This window comes from Misgurnus anguillicaudatus, chromosome 24 (assembly GCF_027580225.2).
Source record: "Misgurnus anguillicaudatus chromosome 24, ASM2758022v2, whole genome shotgun sequence".
Classification (NCBI taxonomy): domain Eukaryota; kingdom Metazoa; phylum Chordata; class Actinopteri; order Cypriniformes; family Cobitidae; genus Misgurnus; species Misgurnus anguillicaudatus.
Window position 1 is genome coordinate 32,073,302 of NC_073360.2, and position 14,583 is coordinate 32,087,884.

At 39.9% G+C, this 14,583-nt stretch overlaps 1 protein-coding gene across 3 annotated transcripts in view; it reads left to right on the forward strand.

Annotated features, from left to right (window-relative positions):
- LOC141361415 (myelin-associated glycoprotein-like) overlaps positions 1-14,583 on the forward strand; it is a 67,109-nt gene that overhangs the window by 41,560 nt on the left and 10,966 nt on the right. For 2 of the 3 annotated variants that reach the window (XR_012367473.1, XM_073862570.1), the window contains exon 1: positions 13,804-14,004. The exons of the other annotated variant lie outside the window; for it this stretch is intronic. The gene's annotated coding sequence lies outside the window, so the exon portion shown is untranslated. Of the gene's footprint in view, positions 1-13,803; positions 14,005-14,583 lie in introns of those variants that run through there. 3 annotated transcript variants of the gene reach the window in all.

Consider the following 14,583-nt stretch of genomic DNA (forward strand, 5'->3'; position numbering starts at 1 on the left):
TCACCTTCATACGCTTCTGCTTCTCCAGGAATCCCCGACATCAAGAAATGGTCCATCCTAGGCCTCGAACTAGCTCTTGAAAATGCAGATATTCCATTCTCACGTAAACAAACAAAGGCGCAACTGTTCAGCCTACTCCGCGATAGCCGGAGGGCTACTCAACCCCCGCAAACAGCCGTGACAGCAAGCTCTGACTCCTCGTCTCTGCAAGCACGGAAAACACGGAGGTCTCAAAGACACCACATGAAGCCATCAGCTAGCCTGGGTCGCCCGCCGATGTCTCCAGCAGCCAGCTCACAAGCGAGTCAGCTAGCAAGCCAGCCAAACAGCGCGAACATGCTTCCGCTCACGGCAACGGCTTCGCTCCTCCCACTGCCGCTTCTTTCTCCCGGCCAAGGGCCTGCTGCCCCTCCGTCTCTCTATCACTCTGTGTTGCGTTCAGCTGCAGAGCCGGCATCATCTCTTTTTCCTTCTCTCCTTTCTCACCTATTGTCCGCCTTAGCTGACCCACGCGCGGCAACGGCTTCGCTCCTCCCACTGCTGCTTCCTCCTCCCGGCCAATGGCCTGCTGCCCCTCCGTCTCTCTATCACACGGGGTTGCGTTCAGCAGCAGCGCCGGCCACATCTATTTTTCTTTCTCACATTTCTCCCACTTTTTCCGCAGGAGCCGACACGAGCTCGGCAAAGGCTTCACTCATCCCACTACCGCTTCCTTCTCCCGGCCAATGGCCTGCTGCCCCTCCGTCTCTCTATCACACGGGGTTGCGTTCAGCAGCAGCGCCGGCCACATCTATTTTTCCTTCTCACATTTCTCCCACTTTTGCAGCAGGAGCCGACTCGAGCGTGAGGATGCCTCCGCTAACGAGTCAGGCCCCGGTTTTCGCTGCAGGAGCCGACACGAGCGTGAGGATGCCTCCGCTAACGAGTCAGGCCCCGATTTTTTCCGCAGGAGCCGACACGAGCGTGAGGATGCCTCCGCTAACGAGTCAGGCCCCGGCACCCTCTATGACTTTTCAACCTGATTTTTTCGCCCACGGATCGACCCAAAGCGTGAGGCTGCCTCCGCAAGCGGCTCCAGCGGCTTCTTTTTCTGTTGATTCTGTTCCCCAGACCCGTCAGCCTTTCACGCTGGCTACCGCAGCACCAATGCCCATCCCACCCAACGCATTGGCCTTGGAACCTCCCCCTGTCATCAATTCCATCAGGCAACAGATCCTCGCAGAAATTGAGGCAGCCGGCATCAGAAGCGGATCTTCACCCAACACTAGTGCCTCCTTATTCAACTATAATATTCCCTTAAATCATCCACTCAAAGATCTTCTTACCGCCTCTCTAGATACTATACTCCAAGCAGTCTCAATGGGAACTCTTCAAACCTATCTGACAGCTTGGAGAAGCTTCAGAACTTTCCATCATTTACACCAGATCCCTTTAGCCAACTTCTCTCTACTTACCATAACATCATTCATATCGTACCTGCATAAAGTCAAACACCTTCGAATCAGCACAATTAAAGGGTATATGAGCGGAATCCAATTTTTTCACAAACTAATGTTAGGTTCACCCTCAACTGCTATCACTAATCCCCAGATCGCCATGCTTTTAAAAGGTATTGAAAAAAACCCAACCTAAGAGTCCAGATCCCAGGTTACCCATAACCATAGAAATCCTTTCAAAATGTCTAGCCACTCTTCGCAAAGGCTACTCCTCAGTACATACTGCCCGAACCCTAGACGCCATGTTCGTGTTAGCCTTTTTTGGTTTCCTCCGCTGTTCAGAATTCACTGTTTCAGCCACCTTTGACCCAAACCTACACCCAACCATCTCTGATCTAGCCATAATAGATGACGAAACCATCTCATTTTTTATCAAACACAGCAAGACGGACCAAATGAGAAAAGGACACCACATATACATTTTCAAAATTCAAACTCCCATCCAACCATACCAAGTTCTCAAAGCTTACACTTCCTACCGTTGCCACCAGATTAAATCCTCTTCCGACCCACTTTTTGGGGATGAATTCAACCGCCCAGTAACCCGCTTTTGGTTTCAGAAGCACCTAAAACAAGTTTTGCTAACATCTGGCTTCCCCCCCCATGAATGTTCAAGTCATTCCTTCCGCATTGGAGCAGCCACAACAGCTGCTCAAAACGGACTCCCAGACTCCCAGATACAAACCCTAGGCCGCTGGTCTTCGGAAGCTTTCAAAAAATTACATCAGGGCAGATCGTGCTTCCATCAAAGAAGCCCACCAAACACTCACGGCCCAGCAAACGGACATAAGATCACACCGTCACACATAAACCCATCATCACCCTCGATCCACTTCCCTGCCTCCGCAGAAGCTAGTACCGGCAACTCAAGCTGACACCCTCATCAAAATCTTACACAGCCCTACCGCAACAGATTCCTTCTCAGATAACAACAACTGTCGCAGCGCGACCGCTCTTGCAGAAGCCCAAGCTTTTATTTCACTCTCTGCCACAGCAGATGCCTTTTTTAAGCCAGTATCGCAGCAGCGACCGCCCCCACAGGGGCCCGTGCTTCTTTCACTTCCTCTGTCAATAAAACCTTCCCTTTCCAACTCAGGCCAGTATCGCAGCAGCGACCGCCCCCGCAGGGGCCCGTGCCTTTTCCTCGATCTGCCGCAGCAGTCGACTTCTGAAGCCAGTATCGCAGCTGCGACCGCCCCCGCAGGGGCCCGTGCTTCTTTCACTTCCTCTGCCAATAAAACCTTCCCTTTCCAACTCAGGCCAGTATCGCAGCAGCGACCGCCCCCGCAGGGGCCCGTGCCTTTTCCTCGATCTGCCGCAGCAGTCGACTTCTGAAGCCAGTATCGCCGCTGCGACCGCCCCCGCAGGGGCCCGTGCTTCTTTCACATGCTCTGCCAATAAAACCTTCCCTTTCCAACTCAGGCCAGTATCGCAGCAGCGACCGCCCCCGCAGGGGCCCGTGCCTTTTCCTCGATCTGCCGCAGCAGTCGACTTCTGAAGCCAGTATCGCCGCTGCGACCGCCCCCGCAGGGGCCCGTGCTTCTTTCACATGCTCTGCCAATAAAACCTTCCCTTTCCAACTCAGGCCAGTATCGCAGCAGCGACCGCCCCCGCAGGGGCCCGTGCCTTTTCCTCGATCTGCCGCAGCAGTCGACTTCTGAAGCCAGTATCGCCGCTGCGACCGCCCCCGCAGGGGCCCGTGCTTCTTTCACATGCTCTGCTAATAAAACCTTCCCTTTCCAACTCAGGCCAGTATCGCAGCAGCGACCACCCCCGCAGGGGCCCGTGCCTTTTCCTCGATCTGCCGCAGCAGATCATTTCAACCTCGAAGCCCGTATCGCTGCGCGACCGCCCCCGCAGGGGCCAGTGCTTCCTTCACATTTTCTGCCCAGCAGAATCTATGCATCTATCGCTGCCTAAGCAGTACTGCTCTCTCTGGAGTTTTCTTCTTCCCCAACTACCTCATGTCTGGCTCCTCTAGAGCACAGCCCCATCTCAGGGCACAAACTGCTTCCTTCGCTCCCTTGGAGTCCTACCTTGCTCCTTACAGCACTACCTCACCTATTACCTTTAAAAACTCCCCGCTCTTCTTCAGAGTACAATTTTCTCCCTTCCCTGCATATTGGCAGCAGCAGATTTTGCTCCCCCGGAGCCCCCTATATTCTTCAAACTACAGCCTTTGGGTCCAGGCCTCTGCCCCACCTCATATATCTTTCTCAACCTCTTCACAGCACTTCTCAACAGTGCCCGCTCTCCAGAGCTGCCTTTTTCAATTCTACCCTCTACTTCAGCATTTTCCCCAATGAGGGCCAGCACCTCGCCTTCTCAAGCCAGCCTTCTTTGGGGAATTGTTGTTCAGGCGGCTGTCCTGCACCACCTGCTCTTTTTGGGGATAACCCGGGTCAGGGCACGCCCCAGGCCCGGGGCTCCTTCCCCGGTCAAGGGACGAACGTTCCGAACTCGGGGGGTATTTCCCGAGCTCGGAACCTTCGCCCCGGGACAGCACGCCACTCACGCATATTAGCAGTCCCTCTTTATTGTCAGTGAGGCGAACTCGTAAAATGATGTTTTATATAAACAAGGTTTGGGAGGAGCTGATCAGACAATGAACTCGGCTGGCCTTCAATCATTAATCAATGAACATGGCTGGCTCTTAATCACTAATCAATGAACTTGGCTGGCTCTCAATGAACACGGCTGGCTCTCGATGATTAAGCAATGAACACGGCTGGTTATCAATCACTAATCAACACAACAACTTAGTACCAGCTCTATAAATAATCATAGAGTCCTTACCCTCAATTCTCTGGGACATTATTGCAAACTCACCTCCACCCCTTCGCCTCACTACGTACATTTAGCTCAGCACCGGGGATAACCCGGGTCAGGGCACGCCCCAGGCCCGGGGCTCCTTCCCCGGTCAAGGGACGAACGTTCCGAACTCGGGGGGTATTTCCCGAGCTCGGAACCTTCGCCCCGGGACAGCACGCCACTCACGCATATTAGCAGTCCCTCTTTATTGTCAGTGAGGCGAACTCGTAAAACAAGATTTTAAGTTTTTGTTCACATTTAAAGTCACTGTCGGTTTTTATTGTTTTTTAGACATTGCATCTTCAAAAATAGCTATTGGCTTTATGTTAAAGGTTCTTTATGGAACCATACAGCCTGACAAAGATAATTTTATGGAACTTTATTTTTAATAGTGTACAGTTGGTGCACACAAAAGATTTTACTCCATTAATTATGGTAAATAAATCAAACTTTTCTCCCTCTCATCACTAATAAAACATCATAAAAACTATAAACACTTATAAACTAAATGTGTTTTGCTCAACATGCCTGTAGTTCTGTTCGCTGTGGAAGTTGATGGTTTTATAGATTAGCATCTTATAGCTTCTTACATCATCACCCCACCCCTAATCTGCTTTATAAAAGAGAAAACTGACAATAATTGTTCATGCAAACATTTTGACATTTTTGAGCCTTGGTCTACCTGAAGACATAAGGACAGAAATAAAGAAATAAAAAGAATATAACGGTATTTACACCTATTTACAATACATCAATTCAGCAGTCTTATGTTTTTGTGCCTCTTTCAATAAATAAAAAATATTTTGTTTTAAATACATAAATTAGCTCTAGGAGACATTAACACTTTCATCCAAAAGGACTTACAGTGCATCTAGACTATACATTGTTTATCAGAATGTCCTTAATATTAAACCCATATTGCTAACACCAAAACATTTATTTTTTACTTTATTATTGAGATAATTATTACATTAAATATCAACATTTATAAACTGAACAGATGGTTTAAATGAATATACTTTAAACAATTTTAAGCTTTTATTGTTTTGTGAATAAATAAAACAGGTTCACTTCTCTCTGTGCATGAGTTTGTAATCATGAGTCATTTCTCTCTCTTTTCTTTATGCAGTTGGCACAACTATAGGACATCAAAATTTGACCGAAGTCCAAACAATTAATTTAACCATGCAAGAAAACAACTTTTCACACATTAAAATCTTTGAGATATGTATATTTTTTGTCATCTTAGTCATATGTGGCATTGGAAATGGACTTGTCATCTTTGTGACCGGCTACAAAATGAAGACGACAGTCAACTCCATTTAGTTTCTGAACTTGGGGATTGCAGACTTCCTTTTTATTATGTACTTGGTTTACGACATTGTTGTTGCCTTTGATAATAGTATATTTTGGGACTGGAACAAACTCATTAATGCATGTTTGACTTTTGTTGGTGCCCTAAATATGTTTGCAAGTATTTTCTTTCTGACAGTTATCAGTGTGGATCAATGTCTGTGCACATATTTTGTTGTTTGGGTTCAGAACAAAGGAACTTTAGTCAAAGCCAGAATCATCTGTGTATTTGTGTGGATTTTATCCATCTGCTGCAGCATTCCATCTGGCATTGATCAGTATGTACTTAAAGATGAAAATGTCATCAATGTCTATACATCTCTGCACACATACCTGTTCATTGTTGGATTTTTTATTCCCTTTAAAATCATTGCATCTTCATACATAGCTATTGGTGTGCAGGTAAAACATTTCAAAACAGGAAAGCAGCTTCGGCCTTACCGGATCATATCTGTGATTCTGACTTTTTTCATATGCTGGTTTCCTCATCATGTACATAGTTTGTGTTTAATAAGTGCATATAAGTATAACTGGAGTGCCAGTGCTACAGAGAAAATCATTGCTGCAGAACCTTTTGTAGACTGCCTGGCTTATTTTAACAGTTGTCTGAACCCTATTCTCTATGTGTTCATGTGTGATGAGTATAAGAAGAAACTTAAAAAGTCTCTCCTGCTGGTGTTTGAGGCGGCTTTTACTGAGGGGCATTTGGGTTTGAGATCAACTCCACTTCCTCAAAACGCTCAATGTCAGCAGGTACTATGTGTACAGACAGAAGAAACAACCATCTGAACAAAACAATTTTAGACTTCAGTCTTTAGATGATTGGAAATATAAATTTGTAATTTGGAGATAAAGATTTCTTTAATAAAGTTAACTCTCTCACTGAATGTTTATCTTTTTGTTTTTGTTATTTTTAAAGTCATCATAGCTGAAAAAAGAGTTTATTTCAAGTTTAGAACATTTTGTAACATGTCTCAATATAAATGTCATTTTAAGCTAAATTGTGTCTTTATCTTATTATTCAAAAAACTACTTTTACTATGGTGAACATAGATTAAAGTATTAGGTTCAACATAACAGTTACAGATGTGTGTAGGTATTTAAGTTATTTAATGTCCAATTTATGTTACAACTCTTAGGAGCGGTTTCCCAGACAGTGCTTACTGTATCTTAGTCACAGACTAATATGCATGTTTGAGCTGTTGAAATTTACAAAACACCTTGTACTGACATATTTTAACATACAGTAAGGTACATAAATATTTGGACAGAGGCATATTTTGTGTTATTTTAGCTGTTTACCAAAATGTATTCCAGTTACAAAATGATTCACATCCAAATTGGATGACGGGTTTAATATGTAGCTCTTTTTAAATGGGCCATTTTCTAATGCTTGTCTTTTTAGACTCAATGTTCAGTGCTCATTTGTTGATTTTTTTGCGCCACCGCACAGACCGATCGGCATGTGATGTCTTAGCATGGATTTGGCTCAGAAACCACAGGGGTTGGATATTCTTCTGTTTGGTATGTTATAGTGATTCATGAGATAAACTCAAAAAAAAAAAAAAAAAAAATGCATTTACCTTAGCAAGGGCACAGCAGAATTTGACATCTGTCCAGTGTTGTGACAAATCAAGTTCACCCTACAAGTTACATTTTTAAAGAGATTATTTCTTAACATTCTCACTTTAACCATCATCATCACCATTTGACTTTGAATTGCACTTGTAGGACAAGGTGGACAAAAGTTTATTTTTGGAGCTGGACCATAAAACAATAAAACCTCATTCTGTGTCTATTTTGAGAGACCTGTTGTCTCTCTCCACAGGGGTTACGGATACCCAGGAACTGATCTGTATTTCACCCCCTCTCTTTTATCCCTTAAGGGTTTGGTTACTGGAAATATACTAAACACATGTAACATTGGATATATCATATGGTGTGATGCTACAAAGGTTTCATCTTCATGTTTGGTTTCGTTTTAAAGGTGATGGTCCAATGGTTAAAAAGGTCTAATTTCTATAATGCTAAGAGAAAGTATATCAAAGTTTAAAACTTAAGACATAATCTGTACTCCTGTTATGGGTGTCACATCATGAGAAGATCTATATTACAGATGGTTAACAGTCCCATTTGGTGCTCCTTCAGGTCACGAGAACCGACCAACCAAATCCTGATTTGAGATGTTATTATTCTTTGTCTCGTTCTGTGTATATAAGGTGGCTTGGCAAGAGACTCGGGGAAGTATTCTTTAGCAAGAAACTTCCCCACACTTTGTGTGTGTGTATTCAAACATCATGTAAGAAATCTTTAACAAGAATCTTTCTGAACCATTTTGGGTATATTATATTCATAATGGAAGTACTCTGTAGCCAGAGTGTTTATTGCCAGGTATGACTCTGTAACTTTTGCAACTGTTGATCATTTTAATTAATTGGAATTGAATCAAATTCTGTATGATATTGTTTAATTTATGTTTGAAGCTGAAACCTGCCTGGTATAATAAATTGTTACATTTGATTCATCTGAATTCTTCAGAAATTGTATTGATTTATTTTAATTCTTTCAGAAATTATTATTTCCAGTAGATTAGAAGGAGTCTGGTATTACCGCAAGATTATCCTGTCAGGATATGATCACACTAGTGTTTTGATGGTCGAATGGAGCATGGGCCACATTCATTAAAACTCTCAGATTTATGTCTATCACCTGCCTTAGCAAGTTGCATGATCGTGACTAAAGTACCTATTTTTATGATCGGAGCAAGCATTGAGCGGCCAGACATAAAAATATTAGTTTACCCGGTAATCTCTGACTAAGATCAGACTGACAATTTTGTGTCCATGAGATGTACGCAAACGGCCGGCGTATGCTCTGTGCGGTCCCTAATAAACGAATAACTAAGACTATGGGAATTAATAAATAATAAATGATCAAACATCTAAATTATGATCAACAGATAATTGGAATAATGCACTTAATTCTTAGTATATTAAATTGGAGTCAGATTATAATTTAAACACAGAGATCAAAGAAATTAATTTAATAATGATATGGAATTATTCTTCTAGAAGCGCTGAGGAAGGAACGAACACGAGTCCCCTTCAACCACTCCACTTCTATCCGTCGTTGGGCTAGTGGGTGGCACCTTACATTACTGTTGGTGCTTTCATAAGTAAGCATTTTAAGGATATCATCATTCAATTTTGATCACTCAACCTCTATTTCTAATGTTACAACAAAAAACACAATGGTAGAAATAGAAAAAGGTCACACAATAGAACTTTACGCATGCCTGTTTAAAGTAAGTTATTACAAATCAAGACAATTTCTTAATATTACATTAACTTTTTCTGTCATTGATTATGTATGCAAATTAAACAGTCAAAATACATCCTGGGAAGCCTGAATTGTCATCTAAAATATAGCATCAGTGACAAAAAAGCAGCACAAGTTTTTAATGTAATGTAGCACAATTTTTTATGTAATGTAGTAAAAATATAAAAATACATTAAGCTGTCATTTAAGTTGATTTATAATGTTAAGAGGTTAACTATTATCTGACTTTATACCACGGGTCTGTTGCATGCTGCATTCTGATTGGCTGAGAAATGTTCTATGGGTGTTGATTTTTTTTCTGTAAACCGCACACCTATCTTTTCAAATGTCTTAAAAATAGGCACCAGAGCAATGTTTGTGGTAACCGTGGTATAAGCGTAATAATTGACTCCGGTCCTTTTAATTATTTGAAAATAATGCACACCTGCGGTGTGCATTATTTTCTTATAATTCAATGGCCCGTCGTCAATTATTCCTTACATAAGTTTTGGTATAAAAAAGAATTCCATTTTAAAAAAGTTGTCTGTTCAAAAACCCATCATTTTCATAGAATGACCCATATTATGTATCTACCATTTGTATGTATATAGTAAAAGTGACGTAAGTGACGTAATAGATATATATATTTATATATGGTACAGTACCTGGGCGGTTCCCCTTCAAAAAGTACACCTTTGCACTCAAAGACATAATATTATATCTCAAAGGTGCTAGTACTATACCAAAAAGTGCATATTAGTAAATTAAAGGCAAATATTGGTAACAATGTATACATGGAATGATGGAATATGAATCCACAGGAATTGGATATAAGACTTGTTTATTTAATAGAGCACCATACAAACTTGCAAGCTTATTCCCAAATGCATGAACTGTTACTATAAATAATGCAACGAATTATTGGTAAGTCATAACAAGTTGCATTATCATTTTGAACTTTCTATAGAGTTTTGACATTCTCTTTGTGCTCCACTAGGAGTCAGCATATTCAACAAAAGCAGGGTTGCAGATCTCCCAGTTCTTTCTTGTAAACTCAGCTTGTTCAGGCTCCGTTGCTGATGGTAGAGGACAATATGGTATGCGACCGCTTCTCGCAAGCTTTAGTTTTGCCACACCGCAATCTTTCTTTGACACTAAGCGCTTCTTGTCTCTCTGCAGGGCGTCCTCTAAATGAATGTCATCCTTTGGAACGTTCTTTGTAAACTTTTCCATTCTCAAAGATTGTTTTCCAGAATCCTTGGTTATAAGAGAGCGTGATGTTCCATTACCCATGACACACTGTGATACTGGTGTGGATGGGATGCCTATTGACAAAAATAAAACGTATTAAAAGAGAATCTGCAATTTAATAATACAGACCTATTATGTTTGCTATTGCTTTTGACCACTAGGGGGGAGCGGGGCACAACCTAACGCTTTTTGGTTTTGGCTCAATCATTAGAAAAATATTTGTTTGATTAATTATATTTTTACACAAGCAACACACACATCTCTGCTACAAATGAACATTTGAAGTTTGTTTTGATTGCTTACCATTCTTGGACAATTACACCAAACATGACAGAAGTGCAAACGTTACAACTTACCCCATAGGTGGGGTTAGTTGTAACACTAGCCAAAACTTAAGTTTGCAGGCAAATATTTCAAAACTATTTTGTCTATATACTTGAAGTGGATATTGTTTATATATCTGTCTATAATAGACAGCTATCTACACTGTATTCATTCATCCAGCCCTCTTTTTTAATAAGAAATGGATACAAATGTCTAAATATGTGAGAAAAAAACAGCACAATTATGACAAAACATTTTTTTATATGTGACCCAGTCTGTAATAACTATAATACAGTTTCAAAATCAAATTCTGAGATAATGAGCATCAAATTTCATTATGATTTCAATCTTTGATGTGACCTTATACAATCAACATTAAAGATATGAACAAACATACACTGTAAAAAATTCCGTAGAAATTGCAGCTGGGTTGCCGGTAACTTACCGTAGATTTGAATTTATGTTATTTACTGGCAACATTTTGTTCAAAGTTAATTGAACATTAAACATTTACAAGTCTTTGTCTTTACAGAATAAAACTAGAAAAAAAGCATCAAGCAAAACATTCCGGGAAACAAAATCTGAAGCAAAAACCAGAAAAAGGTTGATGATGATTTCTGGTTGCCAGAATGCTTTGCATGAGGCTGTTATTGTATAATTTTGTTCAGTAAAGATAAAGATTTGTTAATGTTTGAAATTTATTCAACTTTGAACAAACTCTTGCCAGTAAGTAGCATGGATTTGGATCTGCGGTGATTTACCGGCAACCCAGCTGCAATAACATTGTAATTTCTACGGATTTTTTTTACAGTGTACATTTGACACATGATTTTTGATAAGACAAGCACATTTATTTTGTTGGCAGCCAGCAATTATTCGTGTGTAGCCTATTTAAAACAACAGCAAGAATTACGCCAACGTTAGCGGTTTTCAAATTGTAAGTGCTAAGGGGTAGTTTGTAACACAATGTTACAATTACCCCACTGGGTCAACATATTTTCAAGCCCACCAAAAACGTTGCTAAGACCTGGAGACATATTTCAAAATGAATATGACATAGCATTGGATTTGGTATCTTACACACCCAACTTAGAAACCAAAAAAAACATAGGATGAAAAAATTTACTTACATGCCACCAAAACACTCGTTCATCAGTAACTCTCTGGAAAAACATTACATTTCCAATAATTTGCGAGAGATCATTTTTTGGTAGCGTGAAAAAAATACCGGAAAAACAAAACGATCAACCTTGCGCAACAATGTAAACAGTCCGCATTACAACTTACCCCGCGTTAGTTTTTGCCCCGCGCAACCCTTTTATCAGTCTTATCAGCTATAAGATGACTTATTGTGCAAATGTAAATTGATTAAAAAATACAGTACAGTTGTCAAAATCAGAGAAAAACCTTCTTAAACAAAGATTTAAATACATTATATGGTGTGTATGAGCCTTAACCCAAAAACCTTCATCTCCATACACTATATTTGTGACCCTGCCTGTAAAAAGCCAGCTGAAGTATGTATTTGTGATTTCCAGTTTTTTACATAAAATGATCCTACATAATGTAAAGAACAGTCAGTGAAAATATAAAATGTATAATATTGACTGAGTAAGTTCATGTCAGCAATTGAAATCATAGTGAAATAAATGCATGAAACTGGGATGCTCTTTATCTCACACTTTTTTCTATCTCACACATTTAAGATTTCATTTTGATTTCATTCTGACAGTCTTTCTTGTGTATGAGTCAGCTAGCATAATTTGCTAACAGGAGAATGCTAACAAGTGGCTATACATTCAAGATCTATATCTGGACAAAAATGACACCCTTCTCACTTTTAGTGGCGATAAAAGTAACCTATTGAATTGACTGTGACTATTAGGTAACTGTTAGCTGTTGACTATAACTGATGCCAATATTACGGCAAAAGGAAACTCCGTAAATATATTACATTTGTTTAACTACCGGCTATTTGTCAGCCCATTCTCTCTCTCTCTCTCTCTCTCTCTCTCTCTCTCTCTCTCTCTCTCTCTCTCTCTCTCTCTCTCTCTCTCTCTCTCTTTGACTGACTGAAACTTTTTTATACTCCCACTTTGCTCCGTCTGCAATGCGAGCTAACAAACTGATGTGACTCTAGTCTGAGGCTACGTAAGACTGGATGAAACCAAACAAACTTTAGCTATAGATCATTTCTATTACATTACTACTATTACTGTTATTAATAAAAATGATCTCTGGGGGCCCTTAAAATCTAAAACATTCAAAATATGACAACACCACGGACTAGCAAAATTCAGTAAGGAAAAAGATTGACTGTACCTGAGTTGACTTTGTATGGATGTGGCTCCTGGTTCTCCAAGTGATTTTTGAGTTAAATAGTAATGAGTGCCTCAGTTTATACTATTTGTGCCACTGTAATGTGTTAGATTGGTGTTTGTTTATTGACTAGACTAGACATTGAATATAAAAGAAACAGGATTATAAAACACAATGGATCATCTTGATTGATCAATGATGAAACGTTATTCGTTGTAAATCCTTTCAGTTTTAAGGCACCAAGAACTATTACTGGATTAAGCAAATGATTAAATCGTTGAGATTGTATTTGTAATCACCAAATGACAACCAGGGCACGTCCTTCCGTTGTGATAGCAACGATTAATTATGTTTATATTTTTTAGACATTATATTTTCAACATAACTTCATACTTTATTGCTTAACTAAATGTGTCTCTCACACGTACACCATAGACTCTGAATTCCCCAAGCATGCATTACCTCTTTTTAAATTTAATTTTCTAAAATGTACACAGTTTGGTGTTCACAGAACTGCTCTTAACCAGACATTTCTAAATATATAGTAAGTGCAACCACAGTCTTTCAAGAGAGATGAGAAAGAGAAGTACACGCTGACCAGAAAAGAAAGTATTTTAGCTATAATACTGTATGTATTGAGTATAAAGTTCAGTACATACAGTCTCATTGGCAGCATTTGTTGCATAGTCATGTAAATCTCATGTAAAAGTCATGTGTAGCCTTATATTCCCTTTTGTGCACATTTTTTGACCCCCTGTTTTGATTGATCAACAAGCAGGTATTCAAGAATTGTTACGTCACATTTCTATATTTGCGTAACTTTAATAAACCACTTTAGCCAACAATGCCGACTATGGTCATTTAGGTGCGGTTCTGGTGAACTTCATACCCACCCGGAAGATATATTTTGATGTTAATCGTGTATTTTATTCATAGGTCGGAAATTTCTCTGATGCTCTTCAGCACAGCATCCTCGGGGGAGGCAGAAAATGAGAACTGAAATTAAAGGGTCTAAATTCTGAGAAGTGATAAACTTCCTGGTTAAATGTTTGCAGATAAGCAGGTTAAAGAGCATCAGTTTATGCATCGCCGTTGTTTAGAAAACGTACATCACCCTCACTTCTGGAATACAGTAAGTTTGGTCTTTTTTCTGCAAGAATTGATATCAATGTGATTTTGGGAGAAAAATGCACCTGATTTTAAGCAATACAGCAACAGTCTGTTCAGAAATGAATATTGTGTATGTGAATTATGGCTTTCAATTTTAATCTACATCTAAAGATTATTATTATTATTATTATTGGTTAAAGTATTGATCATTTCAACTAAGCATTTTTTCAAATTGTATTCTGATATAGAATGAACTTTAAAAAATATTGAATTACAAATTGACTTTAGTTCATAAATTTGGTCTAAATCATATTTGTAATTAAATAAAAAATGTCTTATTTAAAGCTTTGGTTTGAAGTAAAACATATTTTAAAATGACTTCTTGTGTTATGTGTTGTGATATTGCAACCCTGTATCACGAAATTGATAATTGTATTGATAGTCACGTAGTTTTGTGAGTCTCTTCCGTGACACTTTTTTTCGCCTTTTTGCGTGAACATCACGTGTTTCTGTTTGTGTGTTACTGTCGGGTATTTGTTGCTCGGCTGTTTTGTCCTATTTTCAAATCATTGGGGCTTCGGTTTAGGGTTAGATTTGGTGT